The sequence below is a fragment of the Homarus americanus genome, unplaced genomic scaffold (genome assembly GCF_018991925.1).
Source record: "Homarus americanus isolate GMGI-L3 unplaced genomic scaffold, GMGI_Hamer_2.0 scaffold38850, whole genome shotgun sequence".
NCBI lineage: Eukaryota > Metazoa > Arthropoda > Malacostraca > Decapoda > Nephropidae > Homarus > Homarus americanus.
The window spans coordinates 30894-46429 of NW_024720818.1; the positions used below are offsets into that span (position 1 = coordinate 30894).

General features: G+C 41.0%; 1 protein-coding gene across 2 annotated transcripts in view; it reads right to left on the minus strand.

Moving 5' to 3' along the window:
• Positions 1-15536, minus strand: part of LOC121861266 (acetylcholinesterase-like) — a 185737-nt gene that overhangs the window by 25436 nt on the left and 144765 nt on the right. The window contains exon 4 of one of the 2 annotated variants that reach the window (XM_042358909.1): positions 5965-6009. The exons of the other annotated variant lie outside the window; for it this stretch is intronic. The gene's annotated coding sequence lies outside the window, so the exon portion shown is untranslated. The remainder of the gene's footprint in view (positions 1-5964; positions 6010-15536) is intronic. 2 annotated transcript variants of the gene reach the window in all.

Genomic DNA, 15536 nt, shown 5'->3' on the forward strand with positions numbered 1-15536 from the left:
GTGTGGTGAGTGCGGAGAGGAAGATATGGTGAGGAAGGTGTGATGAGTGTGGCGAGGGAGATATAGTGAATGTGGCAAAGAAAGGTGTAATAACCAAGGAGAGGGGAACCTGTACAGGGACGAGTCGAGGGAAGTGTGTAATAAATTTGGAATAAAGAAAAGGAAGAGACGAAAACAGCGAGAAGTGTGGGGTTGTCAGAATGAAGGAGGAACTAAGGAATAATGAAGGAGATAGGAAAAAAAAAGATTAAATGTCAACGGATATGAGGAAACAGGGAGAAAAACTGATGAGAGAGAGAGATAGAGAGAGAGAGAGAGAGAGAGAGGTGTTTTGTAGGTGTTAAAATAAAAGGAGGAAAAGAGAAAACACACAACACAGATCGAAAATGGGGGAAGGGTAGCGAAGGGGAAGAGAAAGGGAGGGGAGGAGAGGGAAGAGGAAGGGAGTAGAGGGGAGAGGGTGTGTGTGTGGGGATGCGGTCTCACTCCTCACTCCCAAGACATTCACGACCCCTCTGGGACCTGCCCGGGGAGACTTACTCTTGGAGGGGTGCCTCAAGTGGGGCGAAGGTGAGGTGAGAGAGGAGGAGGAAGGGGTGAGAGAAGAGACGAGGAAAGGGAAGAGAAAAGGAGGAGGAGGAGGAGGTTAAGAGAGAGAGCAGGAGGAGGAGATTAAGAGAGAGAGCAGGAGGAGGAGGTTAAGAGAGAGAGCAGCAGGAGGAGGAGGTTAAGAGAGAGAGCAGGAAGATGTAAGATGGTGTGAGGAGAGAGAGGTAGGAAAAGTCTTGTTTAGTGGCAGCTGCAGAGATGTATGAGGTGTGAGGGGTCGCACAGGTGACGAGGGGACACAGACACGAGCCATCATATGGAGTAGTTCGCTTGGGCTGTAGTTCATGAAATAGTCCTTTACAACGCCTTTATAAAGTGCGAGAGACGCCAATCACTGAGCAAATTATTTTCCTATTTTGTTTAAGAGTTAATGCTGTAAAGACGATAGTAATGGTTGTTTCCAAATCGGGAATAAATCCTAAGATAAAAATTATGCTTGCCATCAGGGAGCTTAAACAAGTGGGAAATTTTGTGTGTTTGGGAAGGCACATTCGCTGAGATGGTAGATGTACGGAAGAATTCATAACAAGATTAGGTCAACCAAAAACAACACTTGATTAATCTAAAATGCCTAATGAAAAGGGACATTAACTTCAATTTGAGAAAAAGGCTGATGAAAGGCTTTAGAGGCAAGGACTCTTGTATGAGTCAGAAGCATGGAAACTTTCAGCAGATACCAGAAAGAGGTTGGAGATTTTTGAAATGTGATGTTATAGGCGAATGTTAAGAATAAGTTACACTGACAGGAAAACAAATGAAGTACTGTACTAAGGTTAGCCAAAACTACAAGGGAAATGCTTGAAATTCACATATTAAAGATATTTGGTCATATAATTAGGGATGAGGGGATAAAAAAAAATATTAATGGTTAAAGTTGAAGGTAAGAAAGCCAGGGGAAGGCAGAGATTGGGACGGATGAATTAAATTAAAAAGTGGGACCCAGAGAGATACAAAATCCTTTAAGATTAGTAAAAACAGACCGAAAACGTTGGTGATTGACGATTGATTGACATACAGGGCTAAAACAACGAGAGATAAGACTCTATAATCGTTTACCCGCACACACATACACTTCAGCTTCCTATAATAATGGTTGTAACTTTTTGGTAATTTTCATTTTTTGTCTGTTTTAATTTTGTGATATGAGGAGATGTCTCTTTTTGACTGGTACAATGTGTCTACCTTTACGCTATTAATATCTCGCTGTTATTGGTGTTTTCTTCTTTCTCCTCTTTCACTTATGCTCCTCTTACCCCTCTTCTCATTCCCTCCATTCCTCTCCTCAAACTATCATATGCTTTCTCTTTCTCTTCGACTGCCTCACTCCTCTCTGGGAGAAGAGTGGGGGAATGTAAATGAGGGTAAGAGGAAAGGGAAGGTGTGGAAGTAAAGAGAGAGAGAAAGTAGGAAAAAAAGGTAGGGGAAGTGAAAATGGTGAGTGATGGTGCAAGGAGATTAAATGAAGAGGAAAAAAAAGAAAAGGTTAAGTGAACAGAGAGAAGAGGGAGATAAGGAGAGACAAGAGAAGATGAAACAAGCAGAGGAAGTTGAGGAAGGGAAAGAAGTTGGATATATGTATTTGAGTAAGAACTAAACAAAGATAATATTGTTGCATCTGTAAACAGGAGAGAAAACATCAAAAAGATGTCATCCCAAAAAGCTGAAAATTAAAGGAAAAGTTATCAAGTTAAAACGCTATTTTGAGAACCTGACGACAATGGGGTCACGATGTAAGGTTGATGAGGGTGTGTGTGTGTGTGTGTGTGTGTGTGTGGTGAGCATTATAGGTCTTTTATCTTTCCGTAGTCTTGGGACATTGTAATAAAAGCACAAATCGTGAAATTAGTTTGGTGACTCTCGGCTATTTTGAAGGAGCAATAAGAAAATTTGGTATGAAGTAAAGAAAGAGAAATCTTGTATGTGCTAGTTCATGTCTGCGTGTGTTTAAAGATATTGGAATATTATTTATAGATGTACAGTATCTAAAAAAAAAAAAAGTATCTGTCCACAGTGTGTGAAACATTATAAGACCACGGATGATAGATACTGGGACATGCATTGACCTTGGTATATCATTTAACATAAGTAATGCAACGTTTATTTATTTCGGCTTAATTAATATGATGTTTTTTTTACCAAATGTATAGGATCAGTATACCTCAGAGCCATGCATACCAACCCTCTCGGGACATCACGAGTTGCATGTAGCAATTCAGAAGTCATCCTATCCTGGCATATAATTTTTTGAGATACTGTACCAAAGCTGGGATCCTTCTTTACACACACACACACACACACACACACACACACACACACACACACACACACACACACATACACACACACACAAAGAACATGAAGGGATAAACTAGGTAGACATTTTTGTGTTTTCATTCAAGAGCGACATTTTTGTAAAGGTCATGGAAAAGTTACGTAAAATGTTCTCACAGCTACATAAGAGGCATCAAGGAGTAAGGCTTTCTCATGTACTACAAAAGCTTACATGTTCCTCAGAGCTTTACTTGGTTACGTTTATTGACTATTGTATTTATATTTCACAGAATTATTGAATAAAAAAAAAGAGAATGAATTCTTATCTTGGAATAGAAAACAATCGATTAATATTATTAGTTAGAAATGAATACAATTTGTTCTTTAACTCTGGATTTAGTTTATATGATCCGTCGTATCATGTGGCATTTGTTGAATTATTAATATTATGACATCAGCCACTACAAGCAAGACTATATTTAGCAAAAAAAATCCGTGTGTCTACCAGTGCCGAAAATGGTTACGCAATATGTCGTAAATTTTATATGGCCGAGGTAGCATAGGACAAAGAATTAAAACAAAAATAGATAATAAACATTAGGAGAATTTAAATGCGTAAGAGAGAGAAAGAGATCGGTAGATAAAAACATACACGCAGGAGAGAGAGAGAGAGAGAGAGAGAGAGAGAGAGAGAGAGAGAGAGAGAGTAGGAGGAGAAAGAGGATGAATGAACAGTGTGTGAGCGAGTGAGTGAGAGTCAGTCCTGGCTGGCTGAGCGGGTGGTGGAGGTGTGTAGTACATTATTGAGGGCCACAAATACCAAGGCCGCCGCCACGATATCCTTATGGCATTCACAGAGTGCCATTACTACTTCCTCTGTTATGTTTAGTGTAGACGAGGTGCCAGGGTGCAAGGGGGAAGAGGAAGGGTAGGAGAAAGGACGCTGTGGGCTATGAGGAAGAGGAGGATGAGGGGTTGAAGGGAGAAGGGAGAATAAGGGGGAGATAAGGATGTACAATGGGGGGAAAGAGAAATAGGAAGGAGGAGGATGAGAAGGTATTAAGAGAATGACAAGGGGGTAGGAGATGGACAGAGGAAGAAAAGAAAAAACAAGGTGAAGAAGAGGGGAAATAGGAGGGAGAGAAGAAAGGAGATATAGATGAAGAGAAATAGATATAGTCTTTGTTAATTTCTTATCTTTCGTAACAGTTCAAAAGGGTTAATCAAACAGGCGGTAATATCAGTCGTGAAGAGAATAAAAAAGTAAATATATCCTGATCAAATAAACAACATAAAAGCGAGAGATGAAGTTTCATTAACGCATTGTGTAAATTAAATATGTTTCTTTATTACGAGTTAATTAGTTCGTTTCTCAATGTTTATATTTCAATGAAGAATTAGAAATGTGGTGCTTACATTTTTAAGACAGTTTTTGTTGGGAGGCGACGTAAGATGTCTACAAACTTAACATTTTTAATTAATGAACTGTCCGGGAAACTTCACGTACGGCTCAGGTCCACACTGTAGATGGCAGTGGCAGCATAAGTTCTCAGTCACCCCAGCGGCTGTGCTGGCGTTTCCCGACGGAGTGATAGGCTTAAAGAACGCTACGCCAGAGGAGCGTACGTACAGTCACAGACAAAAGTTCGCTCCCCTAGCTGTCGTCTGGTGCGGTTGTGCTGTTTTATCTCATTTGAGGTTGAAGCTGCTTCATTTTGGGAGGGAACGAACTTTTACACTCTGTAACTCCGACTGTACGTCCGCTTTTCTTAATGCTCATGGTGGCATGTTCATGGTTTAGGTTCACCGGTGTTAAGTTTATAGGGATTTACTAGTTTAATTTTAGCTTATAGAATGAACGTATTGTGCGGGCAAATATGATACATACAGTACATACATACATACTGTATATAATGCACATATTCTTACATTTACACACACAAAAGCGCACATACACAAAAACACACATCCGGTCAGTAGGATAGACTCTGTGTGTGTGTGTGTGTGTGGTTGCTAGCCGTGGCCACCACTTGAGACAGCACAAGACAAGAGGGAGTGGTGGGAGAGATCACTCTTGTAACACTCTCGAGGAGGAGTGTTGGGCCTGGTGCTCTCCTGGGAGGGGCGAGAGGGTGAAGGAAGAGGTTGCTGACGGGAGAGGGAGCGGTGGAAAAGGACCTATACTGAGGGGAAAGTGAATGAGGGACGGACAGAGGGTGAGTGTTCTGAGGGGAGATAGAGTGTGAGCCTGTTAGTGATGGGAGAGAGAGGAAGACATCTTGACCTCTAGTAAGAGTTAGTTAAGGGATGTGTGTTAGTGAGGAGGTACAAGTGTGTACTAGCACTAAAATTATCATCTATGTAGGCAGAGGGTGAGCTGACGTTCGTCTGGCGTAGATTCCGTAAACTTGTTATTGCTGGGTAAAGGGGAACACCCGGCCATGTTTGCTAGTGGTGGAGTGATCCCCTACGGTATGTGCCTTAGGCTCAGAGGTGGAGGGGTGGTTGAAGGATTTCTTGAGAAGTAGGAGAGCTTTGAACCCGGCGGAGTGTCGGAAAGGAAAAAAATACACGAAAAAATGTTACGTAAGGAGTTGAGGAGGAAGGGAGAGCGATGAAGAGAGTATAATTCTCTTTCCCCGTTCTAGCACGTTCAGCAGTCATAACACCAAGGGGAGTTTATTAGTTCTGGTGACCGATGTTTGGCTTGTGAGGGTGTACAAGTCTGCCTGTTATGGTCATCATCTACGTCACCACTTCTCAGAATCGTCCACTTCACCCTCCCTTATAACGTGAATCCTATGGTGTACCTTAAGTCCCCTATACCATCCTTACAGCAGCATCTAGGATATATTCTTTGGTTCCTATCTGCTTCGTACTTTACGTGAGATCATCTGTAATAAGAGTTATGTGACGTATGATATAATAGTTTGTGTTTTAATTACCCAGTAATTTGTACCTGATTTTTGCGAAGTGAGACCAAGTTACCCACGGTCTGCTGGATAACTCCTAGCATTTGAAATAAAAAGATCTTGGGTCGAATTCCTGCAAAGAAATGACTACGGAGAGTTTCCTTGTACTTACATTACTATGAAAGGTGTCGGTTTAGACAGGCACTCGAGAAGTATACTAGAGGGACATAAAATATGTAATTTCAGTGGCAGTACATGGTTACTATACACATTTTTTAGTCTTGTGTAGGAGATAAGGAAGTTCATTAGTCAAATGGACAAACTGACTACTTCAAGCCGATGCTACGGGGATCTTCGACCTACGAAAATGACGTTTGTATATATATTTACACGAAAATCACGTCAATACATGCCCTTATTAGCCTCACACACACACACACACACATTTGATAATAATAATAATAATAATAATAATAATAATAATAATAATAATAATAATATTAATAATAATAATAATAATAATAATACTAATAATGGTTGCACCTCGTGTAACGAGGATGGCCGACCCAAGGGCCACCTAGGCGTGAATTTGTTTAAGGTGTAGAAGATGTCGCCAACACAACAACCACACCCTAAGTTAACGAGTTGCATGACCCGGTGTTAAGGAATAGTCCGAGAAGACCGGACAACTCGCCAATTGCCCATAGTTTCACCCTGCCCGGGGATCGAACCCGGGTCCGCTCGTTTGCGAGGCGAGCGTGCTGACCATTACACACACACACACACACTACTACTACTACTATGCTTCACTCGGAATCGAGTATGAAGATCATCCAGCTATGATACAATGATATGAATTATTAAGGATTTCACTTTCGTTGGTGAGCTTAGAGGTGACTCGAGAGGCCGACGCGAGATCGAAAGGGCCGTCCACAGATATTGCGCGTGTGGAGGGCTACATCTAGTGCGGGAGGGGTGGCGGCAGCGTCTTTCGGGCGCTGGTGCTTGTCACCCGTTACGCTACACATCACCCGTAACGCTACACAAATCACCCGTTACGCTACACAAAACACCCGTTACGCTACATAAATCACCCGTAACGCTACACAAATCACCCGTTACGCTACACAAATCACCCGTAACACTACACAAATCCTCCGTTACGCTACACAAATCACCCGTTACGCTACACAAATCACCCGTTACGCTACACAAATCACCCGTAACACTACACAAATCCTCCGTTACGCTACACAAATCACCCGTTACGCTACACAAATCACCCGTTACGCTCCATAGATAACAAACAGGCTACATAACTTCTGTGTTATATATCAGTCCACAAACTACATAAATTATGGTCGGGCTGTATACGGAGCGCCTACGTCACATAAATCCCTCCCACGTTATAAAACCACTCCCCTCCCACGTTATGTAACCCACTCCCACGTTATGTAACCCACTCCCACGTTATGTAACCCACTCCCCGCCTCACTCCCCGTTATGCCAACCCCTCCCACGTTATGTAACCCACTCTCACGCCGTTACCCACTCCCACGTTATGTAACCCACCACGTTATACTCACCACGTTATGTAACCCACTCCCACGTTATGTAACCCACTCTCACGCCGTTACCCACTCCCACGTTATGTAACCCACTCCCACGTTATGTAACCCACTCCCACGTTATGTAACCCACTCCCACGTTATGTAACCCACTCTCACGCCGTTACCCACTCCCACGTTATGTAACCTGCTCCCACGCTATGTAACCCACTCCCACGCTATGTAACTCACTCCCATGTTATGTAACCTACCCCCACGTTATGTAACCCACTCTTACGCTTTTGCTTACGTTATATAACCTACTCCCACGTTATGTAACCCAGTCCTACGCTGTGTGTTTTGTGTGTGTGTGTGTGTGTGTGTGTGTGTGTGTGTGTGTGTGTGTAGCATGTCTACAACTCACATGAGTTAATGTACAGTATATCCGCGGACATGTTGAATATTCACCCCCACACGTCGTGTGTGTGTGTGTGTGTGTGTGTGTGTGTGTGTGTGTGTGTGTGTGTGAGTATATGTGTGTGTGTGTGTGTGTGTGTCTACCTAGACTGCATCGTAACTTGACAATCAAGGCCCTGGGCTTATTATCATAAATTCTCGGCTTCTCCCAGAGCTGTGATTTTAGGATTACGAAGCCTGAGGTGGTGTGGGTGACCCCAGGTGGTAAGTCATGCTGGGCAACCTTCCTTCACGGTCACTAACACCTGGCTGCACCCACCTTAGGACACCACCTGAATTATCATTACTCGGGATACCGCATTCCAGCAGCCGTAAGACACCACTTGAACCAACCGAACATAAGACACCGTGTTATAACTTATTTAGGACACCCGCAGAACCATCAGGCTACGACACTCACTATGCACTTACGTACAGAACCAAAAGATACATTATACTCGTACGTAGGCAAGAGACGCGTCAAGGGGTTAAAAATGCCACGTTTTATGTTTCTCATACGTAAACCAGGAGATAAATAGGTAGAAAAATAGACAGGCAGATATATATATATATATATATATATATATATATATCAGGGAGAAAGTGCTTGCAGCGTGAAAGGCACAAATGGGAGAGAGAGAGACGACAATCTATGACTCATTGAGTAACTAGATTATAAGGGGGGGGAGTATGACCCATACTGTAGGATGCGTCCACTGTGTTGCAGGCCCCACCCTCTGTGTTGTAGGCCACGTCTCCTGTGTTGCAGATTATGCCTTCTGTGTTGCAGGCCATTTCCTCTGTGTTGCCGCCCACCCCCTCTATTGTAGGACACGCTCACTCTTTTGTAGTCCACGAACACTGTGTTTCAAGCCACACTGTGTTGCAGGCCAAAACAAATGTGTTGCAAGCTACATCCAATGTTTTGCAGGTTAAGCTGAATGTGTTATAGGACACCGTCCACTGTGTGCCACTGTGTTACAGGCCACACCTACCGTGTTCAGGCCAAAAATTGTAATGATCTAACCTTAAAAATCTTATTTTTGGGGGTTATATAAAATCGATTAATTTCTTTTATTTAATTTACATATCTATGCTCAAATTCAAAGACAGGAAAAAAATTCACATTAGTTCCAGTTCGAATCTTTACATGAGATTCAATATTATCAAACTGAACACAACAAGAGGTCCTGGTCCAGTCTTAAAGATTTAGGCTCAAGGGTCTAAATTCAGGCTCAGACTCAGAGGTGATCATGACTGATTAATTCTACTTTCAAATTCAAAGTAGAAATTCATGATATACGTTACTGTTTAAGAAATACCAATTAAAGATCTAGAGCTCAGTGTCTAAGATATGGTGTTAATGGTAGAGTAATCCTACTTTTGTTTTGAGCCAGAAAATATTTCTTAAGTACAAAAATTTTTAATGGGAGAAATGAAAAAAATAAGTTGAAAATTAAAATGTCTAAATCAAAACTATTTAATTGTACAAAAATATCCACATTTGAAAGTTAACTCTAATATTAAAAATGCGTAACAGCAAAATTATAATTCGTAAAAGAAGAAATGTTCAAGTTCAAAGTAATCAATTAAAGTTCAAAAAAGCATTAACTTAAAACAATAATTTGGAATAATCTAAAAGAAATGTCTCCGTTATTAAAATGTAATTAAAAAAAACTAAATAAGAAAATACAAAGAAACGACTAATTGAATGTTAAAAGAAAAGCGAAACTCAGAATAGTTAATGGCACAGTCATTTAGATAGGAATAACTGCACTCAGGGTACAGTTGGGCAATAGCGCTGGACGACCATTTCCTGGTGACCATCAATATCCTTCCTGCCAGCGCTTTAACTGTCTGCCGCCACTGTAGTAATTGCCCACCCTGATAATTCTCTTGTCCCCGCTATAATTAACCACCCCGATAATTCCCTTATCCTTGCTATAATTGCCCACGCCGATAGTTCCCTGCCCCTTCTATAATTGGCTATCATCCTGATCCTCATGAGAGAGAGAGAGAGAGAGAGAGAGAGAGAGAGAGAGAGAGAGAGAGAGAGACCCGGTTGATATGCTGCTGATAAAAGTCTTAAGAGAATAAGTTTAAAGAACGATTCTAAGATTTTATTCAAGACGGCCATCAGGGAACCATATCACACCGTAACACACAGTAACACACCGTAACACTCAGTAACACTCAGTAACACTCAATAACACACTAATACACACTAACACGACCTAACAAAGTAACACACAGTAACACTCTTCATTAAAATTCTACACTAGGTAAACATTAGCTTATCTTATTTACATTACCTACACTGGTTAATTTTCCTCCACGATACGAGAATATGATGTATCTCGACGAAAAGAATAAAATGAATTCATCTCAAAATCGTGATATCATGTCGTTAGAGACGTGGCGAGTAACGTGCCCGCCTCCACACCCCACCAATCACCCCCTCCCCCCCCCCCCCCCCCCATGGCACCGGGATCAGATGATAGAGAGCCAGCAAAGGAAGACTCAGAGATCCACTATAATGACCAGGCAAGATGCGCCGACCTGGGAAAACCAATACTAGGAGAGCAGCTCGACAGATTTGTGCTGCTTTTCTGGAGTTTGCCGATGGGGTGAAGGGAACACAACGATGTAGAAAGCAGCGAGGAGTAAGAAAAGGGGGACAATAGGTAGAAGAAAGCAAAAAGGAAGAAAAGAGATAGAAAGGGAAGTGAAGGAAGGAAGGGGTGAGGAGGATTAAGGAGGCGAAGAGGAATAAGTAGGTGAAGAGGAAGGATGAGGAGAGGAAGTAGATATAGCAGAGGAGGAATAATGATGACAGGAGGGAGAAGATGGCGAAGAAGAAGAATATGGGGAAGAAAAGAAGGAGAGAAAGAAGGAGGATGGGGGAGAGTACACGCTGGACAAGAGGGAGTTGAGGCACAGTGAAGACTATCATCAACAGCGTTTCAGTAGTGTAGTTTAAGTGGGTGGCGGAGAAGACAGCCTTAATAACATCATCTAATAACCAAAACAATACAGCAACCACGACAACCACGACGACGAGGAGGCTTTGCAAGAAACACTCCTGGTTAGTTGGTTTAACAAGATATCACGTAACTCAGTATAGCAAAATCTAGTCTAAATGGTCTAAATTTATCTTAAAAGTGAATCCTCTTTTTCGTAACTTAACCTTATGTAACTTAACACAATGTAGCCTATCGTAACCCAAACTTAACACGAATTAACGTAATTATGTAACTTAATCTAACTTAACGTAGCATAACTGACCTAAACTTAACGTAACGTGATTATGAAACATAACCTAACTTAATTGAGCCTGAAGCTGTTAGACGGTGAATGCTGAGATGTAATTTTGGTGTGGTTGCTGGTGTACCCTAGGAGGGAAGGTGGACTGTGGTACACACGGTCTTAACTACAGGTGAAGCCTCTTAGTTCCCAGCCAGGACGAGAGGCTACTCAACACCACACCCTTACTCATCCCCCCACCTTCCCGTCTCTGTCATGCCCTTAGGGTGGAGAGGACGAGAAGAGGGAAGAGAGGAAATGAAAGGGGGAGAGGAGTTAGAGGAGAGAGAGAGAGAGAACACGAGGAGAGGGAGAGTTCAGGGAGAGGTTAGACCCCTGAGGACACAATGTTTCACTCATATGTTTTTAATTTTCCTTCACATAACTTCATATAAAATTATGTGTCTAGTTAGAGTTTCAGTGTTTACGATATTTTCTTCGCTGTGATTGTGTTACAGCTTAAGTGAATCTGTTTGATGAGTTCTTATTCACTTATTTAGGGGAGAATTGAATATAATCAGCAAAAAAAGTATCGAGACATCTCCTGGGTGAAAAGTTTTTATTTCAGCAAGGACCACGTAACCTGGAACAGTTGGTAGCCCTGGTGTTTTGTGTGCAAGGTCTGGTCACCCAAAACATAATAAAGTTAAACAAGGTTAAATGGATCCTAAGTTGGTTTGTTCCTTAAGAAGTTATCTGTATATTTTTAATGAATTTTGTCCTCCTGAGTTTATTGTGCTTACGTCTGAAGTTTCGGTTTTTGAGGCAGATGTTTTATTTCCAGGAGAGGAAGTTTTAAGCGTCTAAGCAATTATTAGTCTTTGAATCTTTAGATTACATTTACATCTATATGCGTGTATTTTATCTTTAGTTTGAAGTTACACCATTTTTAAATATAAAATTATTTAAGTGAATTTGGCGTCATAACTAAACCTGTTGCGACGTCAAATGTATTTTCTCCTAAATGATGATAATTATTATCAGTACAGATAAAGTATGGCCTTACTGCTGTGTTTTCTCAGCCGCTCATAAAGATAAGATAAATTGTTACTTTTATCAATATAAATGTCGTTAAATAAATAGAGATGATTCACGTACTTTATTATATTAGTTTTTAATTTGTTGAAAATGGCGCAACATGCAGCTCGATGGCGCTGTCAATGGTGCAGACACCTTTAACAAATATGAATGGAGGCGATGTAGTAAGGAATACGAGGCGAGACGGGTATTAAAGAGTAAGGTCTGGTACCTTAGTAAATTGTTAAGGCGGAAAGGAGCTGCTAAGAATTCAAACGAGGTAAATATATGTAGAAAGAGAAAGACGATAATGAAGGTAAGCAGAGGAGCAATTGCATGACGGGCGAAACAGTAGAGAAACACCTGAGATGATATGTCCAGGTAAGGCACTGTGTTGCATGTTTTTCATTCTACTAGCGTCTTGCAATTCGCTGCCTCCTCAATCACCCTGAACTCAAACGTTTAAACTTATATCGAGCAGTAAGTTTGAAATTATCTCTTACGTATAGATTATAGAAGGTATAGAAGATCATGTGTTTTGATATCATAATTTGAAAACAGAGATTCATTGATTCGGAAAGTTGGCTCGGGACTCGGTCTTGGATTCAGTCTCGAAAAAGCAATGGACTCGCACGTGACATAACAGGGACAGCAGGAACCATATGCCACACACCCGGCTTGCCATTGACTCACCAGAACTATGACAACATATCAGTGAAGAATACTGGACAGGCAATAATATCGGAGTCAACTTACCTCTAGACATAATTATGTACCTCATCAATGCTTAGATATTCAGTCAAAGAAAGAAATGGGTGATTCTCAGAGACGTCTAGTGCAACATTTACATAGGAGAATACAGTACTGTAGTTATCGCAAAGCTGAGAGTTCACTTGTGTACATGAAATTGCTGATGAACACTGGGTGAACACTATAGGTTTATAATGCCATCTTGTTATTTTTCGAAGTTTGTTTTCCTCCAAGAGTTACCTTCCCTTTCAGTACTCACTTTCTTTTTTAGAGCTCCCCTTCCCCTCCAAAACTCACGTTCATTCTCAGAGCTTACTTTCCTCCACAGAGCTCACCTTCCCTCTCAAAGCTCACCTTCCCTCTCAAAGCTCACCTTCCCTCTCAAAGCTCAACTTCCCTCTCAAAGCTCAACTTCCCTCTCAAAGCTCACCTTCCCTCTCAAAGCTCACCTTCCCTATCAGGGCTCACTTTTCCTCCCGATGATCGTGTGTAGTTTCCTCTCTAAAAAAGAATTTAGGAGCCGTCCTCCTTCATCGTCAAGTGTTAAGAAGCTGTGGAGCAACGCTGAAATATTTGCCGAAGAATTTTACACGTAGTTGGGTCATGCTCTCGCGGGGTCGCCACCGGCTCGGGCTACGCTGCAAAGAACGTCTATTAAGGGGAAAAAAGAAGAAGGAAAAGAGGTATAACTATATCAATTAAAATACAAGAGAACGACAAAACGTTAGATTAATTGAATATATGGAGATCTAAAGTAACAGATTATCAGATCGGGCATTAGTGTAAGTCTTTAAGAAAAAACGAGAATGATAAATAAATTCAGTCTCTTTGCTTATCGTTGTGTTATATGGAAAATCGACTTCATTTAGTCAGGTTGTTTTTCGAATTTTGAAGCTAATTGTATCGCATGAGAACAAACTACGACGGGAACAAATTGGCAGTCAATCATGCAAATAGAGTACTGTCATTATTTTTTTCAGTGAACCAGTTTTGATTTTTTCCCCAAATTTGGTTCCTTGCTAATAAGTGTGGCAAAATTTATCGTTACTCTTTCTACCACAACTTTTGAGTCGAGCAAATCCCAGTGGACAAGACCCACAGATGAAAATTCTGGCTATAACACAGAGTTCAATGTCAATAAACTCCATACATTGAAAGACTCTCCCCATGTCTAGAGAGCACGATGAACATTTCACCATTATGTTATGAAATGTGGATACCTCGAGCGATTTCAATATAGAAACATAATTACAAACCGATGTAAAATTCCGAACAACGGTCTTACAACTGGCTGTCCTTATAATGGGAACATGTAGGATTTCCAGTGACTTTTGCTGTCACTTATCATAATACAATTTCTTTTCCTGTGTTTTCTATGTTTCGAAATATGATTCGAATATTTCGAAAAAAAAACAAGGCTCAGCAAAGTTATGTCGCAATCACGCATACCAACCCCACCGAGACGACACGAGAGGTAATATTAAGTTTGAAATCCAACGAACCAAAGAGTAAAAGTAATTTATAGTCCGTGTGTACATAATTTTATCCCTTGAAAGTAAGGTGCTTCAAAAAAAATAAATAAACTGGTGTACTGATCAGATTTCTACGATGTTATGGGTATTCTCATTAGATTTTAAACTCTTTTATGTCAATGGGTTTCAAAATACGTCTTGTAAATTCCTGTTATCTGCAGCTATCATATAGACATAGACTGACCATAATACAGTACTTGAAAAGTGTAACAGTGTTGTCCAGGTAAAATCCCCATTAACGACCTGTCTAAGAGAGAGAGACTAAGATGAAGGCAAGTTGAGCTTTGGTAATTTGACCAAAGGCAAGTGCAGCTAAGTTTTGATCGACCTGAGACAAGTTCACCTCGGGCAGGTCCATCTGAACAATTCCAGTTAAAACAACTGAAACTGAGGTAGATCGAGCATCAGTACGGCAGTTTTAGGATATCCTGCACCTTATTTAGATAAGTCATCGTCGTGACCTCATGACCACTAAATATTAAACGTTATTTTTTTTTCATTTGATAAGTCTGTGTTCTCGGCCCAACAGCGCACATAAGGCCACCATTTCTCTTAACTGCAACAACTTACATAACGATTACAATAAATTTATCATCTAAGGGAGTAGTAAATGTTTGTGATATCGGGTACTGGTGACAGATCCAAGTCCATACCTTACAGGGGGTCCTCTCATTACCAGTGTCGGGCCGCTAGTGAGGGGTTTCCTATGACGGGTCTGGACGGGAAATTGGTTGATGTTATCACGACTCGGCGAGAAATGTTGAAACACGTCATTTGTAGCTCCCAGACAATGCCCCGTGTGATGGTGCCTGAATGTGTGTGTCACCAGCTAGACAGTTTATGCATCTCTCTCTCTCTCTCTCTCTCTCTCTCTCTCTCTCTCTTCTCTTCTCTAAATGTACATCATCACCTACCATTTCATAGTCGTTTTTCCTTTATTTTTCTGATGTAAAAAAAAAAAATTAAAATGAGTGTAACGGCGTGAAAGGAAAAACATTTGCTCAGCATATTTTGTCATATATCTCTTACAATTTTTTTACGGGTCATGTGAAAATTCTCTTCATAAAATTGTGAGATCGCAAAAGTTTTTCTGATACATTTTTTTTTTTAGTACTCGTAGTTGGGAGTGCCATTCGGCA